This window comes from Furipterus horrens, unplaced genomic scaffold, assembly GCF_987537825.1.
Source record: "Furipterus horrens unplaced genomic scaffold, mFurHor1.1.pri manual_scaffold_4, whole genome shotgun sequence".
NCBI lineage: Eukaryota > Metazoa > Chordata > Mammalia > Chiroptera > Furipteridae > Furipterus > Furipterus horrens.
In genome coordinates, this window is record NW_028327174.1 from 136,904,038 (window position 1) to 136,910,077 (window position 6,040).

Sequence of the window (6,040 nt, forward strand, 5' to 3'; positions counted from 1 at the left end):
GGCAGGAACTGCAAGCCCCAACTCCCTTCCTACTCCAGGAAATCCAGCTTTCTGCCCTAGGTGCCAAACACACTCCTTTCATCTTTGTCCCAATTTCTATGCAGTCCTCCTCCTAGACAAGCAGTTCCACTAGGTACACCAGTAATTTCTAAGGTTAAACGTCCCCAGACCTGTAGGATACCCGGTGTTTCAGAGTACTACACCAGCTGTCCAACAATAGTTTTCCTTGTTGTTAAGATTTTACTCCTTCCGATATTTTAGGTGAAAATATACCCATGTTCATTAACTCTAATGGCGTAAAACACACCATAATTTTATATGCCAGTGGTTCCCAAAGTGAGGTTCCCCTTTCAGGGGATCCGCAGGCCAAAACTCTTTTCCTGTTAACACTGACATTATTTGTCCTTTTTGCTCTCATCTTCTCAACAGTACGCATTGATTGATTGGCATTTTCCAGGACTACGTGTGTCCATTATCTCTCTGACAGCAAATGGAATGTGTGCTTGTGTATACTCAATATTCAAAGTCTCTGTTTAAATTTTTAATACCACAACTTTTGATAGATAGTACCACATAAAAGTACTTTCTGGTCCTCAATTTTTAAGAGTATAAAAGGAGTCCCAAGACTAAAACGGCTGACAGCTGCTGTTAAAGATACTCCCAATAAAACTATTTGTAATCCTTTTTTATTGTTTAGAATTTTAAAAATATTTATTGAATATGAACTTTTCAACTTAGACATTCATTGTTATCATACATCATTTTTGTGCAAACATAAAAAGGAAACTATAACTAATATAAATTCATTAAGAAATTGCTATCATTTCTTCACACTCAGAATCTCTATTCTTCTGACTCATTTTTGACTAGGTCATTGGTGTCCTTAATTACCAGGGGCTGGTGATGCCACCTTTTGAATAATCCACTGTTTGTTTCCAAGCCACTGACACATAGTGTAGACGTTTTAATGCAGGCACCACAGTCTTGATCTTACATGAAGGTGTCAGTGGAAGGTTTTCAGACAACAGGTAGCATGTTTCTTTTCCAGATGGTTCTCATATGATTTGTTGACAGAAACATGGAGATTATATTTGCCAAGTCATCCCACCAGGAATTACCACTGAGTTTGTGTATGTTGGGGCAAAGACAACAAATCTCAACCTCTATCTGGCCAACCATGATTATAAAATGCCTTCCATTGCAAGATGCCTCTGGACTTCAGTGATGTTACAATGCAAAACAATGCAAATTTTAGCACCAATGAAATACAGAATTTACCGGAGAGAATTCATCCTTTTCTCTAAGTCCTGCTGAAAGAAATGATCGGGGGTTTTCCTCCTACACAGGAACTCTGCTTGTCAATGAGAGTTCTATTTCAAAATCAAAACTGACCACTTAGGTTCTGTCTAATTACAACGGCAAGGGAGTGCTCAAGCTAAAAGCCATTGTTGAGTAAAGAATGCAAGTTTCATTCCTCCAAAGACACCTGTGTTTGTCTTGCAACTGTGTTACAATTTTTCTGCTATTTTTGACTCTATTATAAACATTATTTCAATGAATATAACCATATTAATTTAACATTAGGATCTCTCATTAGGTGATTACTTTTTAAGTTGATTTATATTAATAGTGTGATGCTTTAGCAACTACTGTTAATGGTTTAATACAAAATGTGATATCTGGTGTAAACAGAGTTTGAGGAGAGGGGGGTGTGGTGGGTGGACAGGAGAAAACAGGCTGCTGGGGTGCTTTTGATCTAAACATGAGTCAGTGATACAGATCCATGAGAGAGCAGGTTTCAGAGAACCACCCTTGCAGGGAAGTCAGGATACCAGCATCTTCTATTTTTAGTTTATAACAGTGTTTATTTGGTCTAAGTAAATATCTTAAGAAAAATATCCAGTTCAACTGGTTCCACAAGTAGAAATCATGGAGTCACAAGTCTTCCTTAGAGAAAAAAAATGCAGGCACCTGTGTAAATGAAGCGAGGTGAAGCAGCATCAGCATCACCTCAGAACTTGTTAGAAATGCAAATTTTGAGGTTCGTACCCCAGACCTATTAAATAAGGAACTCTAGGGGTGGAATTCAAGAGTCTCTGGCTTAAAAAAGCCCTCCAGGTGATTCTGACCCACTCTCAAGTTTGAGAACCACCATTTTAGTGCATGTGTAGTGGAGCAGAAATTCACTGTGTACTGTACACTTTGCTTCCCTGAAAAATCAAGTGCAAGCCAAGACTGCTGCTGCTACCAAGGAAAGAAGGAAGAAAAGGGAGTCCCCGCAGATGAAGTCACCATTTCATCAGGCTTATCACCAGGAAACCGGGGGCTCAGGGTCGGGCCCCACTCTGCGCCAAGAAGGAAACAAAAGAAATAAGGATAGTTCGTTTGTTTTTGTTTTTTAAATCTAAGACAAAGTCTGCAGGAGGCTTAGAAGTGTGGGAGAGGGCTTTAGGAAACAGGACCTCACCAGGGAAACGACTGCAGCCACTCGGGGAAGGCGGCCACGTTACATGCTCTCAAGTTGTTTATCAACAAGCTGTATGAGGCCACTTCCTTCTGTTGTCACTAGGCCTTTCTTTAGTAGTGCCTCTCTCCTTTCTTTAATCTACACTGGAAAACCACAAACAATGTTAGGACTGGGTGGATAATAAAAGTAGGTTGGTTCTGATTGGAAGTCTGAGGTTTTGCATGCGACTGAAGTGCATGGAACTCAGTAACATATTTTGACTCCTGCTTCTGGAGAGAGAAGGTGTTTCTTCGATAGACAACTGTAGCTGGCAAAGGTGTAAGAAATTTTGAGCGCCTACCTTGTGCAAGGCTCCACATTAAATGCTGGGTAATATGAAGACAAATAAAGTACTGTTCTTGTCCTCATGGAGCTGAGTTTAGTAGAAGCACACAAACCATTAGAATACCACATCATAATTGTTAAAATGGAGGTACATACATAGAATGTGGAAGCATATGGGTGGGGACCCAACTCTGCACTGAGAACCAAGAGAGACTCAATGGAAGAGGTAGCCTCACAAGACTAATTTGTACAAGATGAATAGGATTTTACTGGGCAGGGCACCAAGAAGAGGGAATTATCCAGAAAGAAAAACATGTGCAAAAGGGCAGATCCTTGGGCTTGCCTACAGAAGCACCAGTCTTGGTAGACGTGAGCAGTCAGAGAAGAAAGGGAAATAGAAAAATAATAAGGGATGTGACACCACCTATGAAGAGGTCTTGCCAAAAAGCATAGCACCTAAACTACATCAAAAGTTTAACTCTCATACCAATTCAAAGAAGCCGAATCTCCTGGGATTCTTATTAAAAATGCAGATTCTGACCCTGATTGGTGTGGCTCAGTGGATTGAGCACTGGCATGTGAACCAAAGGGTCACCAGTTTGATTTCTAGTCGGGGCACATGCCTGGGTTGCATGCCAGGTCCCCTGTTGGGGGTGTATGAGAGGCAACCACACATTGATGTTTCTCTCCCTCTCTCTCTCCCTCATCCTCCCCTCTCTCTAAAAATAAATAAATAAAATGTTTTTTAAAATGCAGATTCTGTTCAGTCGGACTTGAGTTGAATCCAAGATTCTGCATTTCTTGCAGACTGCCCCCAGGTGATGCAGATGCTTCTGGTCCATGGGCCATATTTTAGTAGCATAGTTTTCATAAAACATGTAAGTGCAATCAATGAAGCCAGAATGAGGGAAGCTTTCTGACAACTTATTTTCTTAAAAGATAGGGAGGAGACTTCCGGCCAAGATGGAGACCTAGACAGACATGCTGCGTCTCCCTCCATAAGTAAGAAGGAATACAGCTACCTCAAAACTAGAGACAACCAGAAGTTCCAGAAAATAGAGCTTCATGGAAGTCCAACAAAGAAAGATATAAAGAAGAAATACTCATCCAGACAGGTAGGAGGGGCAGAACCTGGGCAAAAGGACGCGGTGTGGTGGCAGCAGCAGTGGCAGGCCAGTAGAAAATGCAGATACACGTTTTAAAAAATAGGTAGGGACACCTGGGGAGCACTCCCAGTACCAGACCAGACCACACAACTCACAGTTCCAGCACTGGGGAAAATCAAGCCTCATTGCTTCTGACTGTGCAAACCAGTGGGGGTTTGGGCAGAGGAAGAAACTTCCAGTCTCTCAGTAGAGTCCGCTTGTTTGAAGGGCCCCCACAGTCCTAGAATGGCCACAGACCCATCCACTCTGGGAACAACGGCCAAGGCAACAGCCAGAGAGGCACCAGTCCTGTACAAAAGTGGAAGAAGTTCCTGGAAAAGAGGCGAGTGCTGAACAAGCAGCATTGCTCCCTCTCACACCCCTCCCCCACATAGAGCACCACAACGTGGTGAAATGGGTCACCTGTACTGTTGAATACCTAAGGATCTGCCCCTTACAATGAAACAGGTGTGACAGCTCTACCTAAGACACAGAGGCAAACAAACACAGGAGCCTGTCAAGGTGAGGAGACAGAGAAGTATTGCCCAAAACTGGGAATAGATCAAGATTCCAGTGGGAGAACTAAGCGATGAGGAGATAGCTAACCTAATACATACAGAGTTCAAAACACTGGTGATAAAGATGCTCACAGGCTTGACAGATATGCTTAAGTACAGCAGATGCATAAGGGAAGAAGTGAAGGCTTTGCTAAATGAAACAAAGAAAAATCCCCACAAAACAAATGGTGAAGGGAAGGAAACCTGGGTTTCAAATCAATGATTTGAAACATAAGGAAGAAAAAAACAGTCAACCAGTACAGAATGAGGAAACAAGAATTGAAAAAAATGAGGAGAGGCTTAGGAACCTCTGGGACAACTTTAAACATGCCAACATCCAAATCATAAGGGTACCAGAAGGAGAAGAGGAAGAGCAAAAAATTGAAAGCTTATGTGAAAAAATAATGAAGGGAAACTTCCCATATTTGGTGACATAAAAAGACATACAAGTTCAGGAAGCACAGAGAGTCCCAAACAAGCTAGACCCAAAGAGGACCACACCAAGACACATCATAATTAAAATGACAAAGTGTCAAGATAAAGAGAGAATCTGAAAAGCAGCAAGAGAAAAGTAGAGTTACCTACAAAGGGGTGCCTATAAGACTATTAGATCATTTTTCAAAAAAAAGAAACTTTGCAGGCAAGAAGGGACTGGCAAGAAGTATTCAATGCGATGAAAAGCAAGGACCTACAACTGAGATTACTCTATCCAGCAAAGCTATCATTTAGAATGGAAGGGCAGATAAAGCGCTTCCCAGACAAGGCAAAGCTAAAGGAGTTCATCATCACCAAGCCATTATTATATGAAATGTTAAAGGGACTTATTGAAGCAAAAGAAGAACAAAACTATGAACATTAAAATGACAACAAACTCACAAGCATCAACAACTAAATCTAAAAAATAATTGGTTAGTACAAAGTAGACAGGGGGAAGTTAAGAATAATATAGGAAAGGGTGAAACCAAAGAAATATGCACGACCCATGGACATGAACTAAGGGGGGTTGGATTGCTGGAGGGAAGGGGAGTACTGGGCAGAGGACAGCAAAGGGGAAAAAAAAGAAATGGGACTACTGTAACAATATAATCAATAAAATATACTTAAAAAAAAAAAAAAAAAAAAGCTCTGGCTACTGTGGCTCAGTGGATTGAGCATCGGCCTGCAAACCAAGTGTCGCTGGTTCGATTCCCAGTCAGGGCACATGACTAGGTTGCATGCCAGGTCCCCAGTTGGGGGAACATGGGAGGCAACCACATCTTGATGTTTCTCTCCTCTCCTTCTCCTTTCCCCTCTCTCTAAAAGCAGATAAATCAAATAAAAATAAAAGTAAAATAAAATAAATTAACCTTGTTAAAAAATAAATTAAAAAAAGAAAAAGATGGGGAGGAAACCTCTCAATTTCTTATGGAGACTTAACAACCAGTTGCAGTATGGAGACTTTGTTTAGCTCCTAAATCAAAGTGTCAACAAATACTTTTTGGGACAATTGTGGAAATGTAAAAACTGGATATTTGATAATATTGGGGTATTTTTGTTGATTGGGGGAG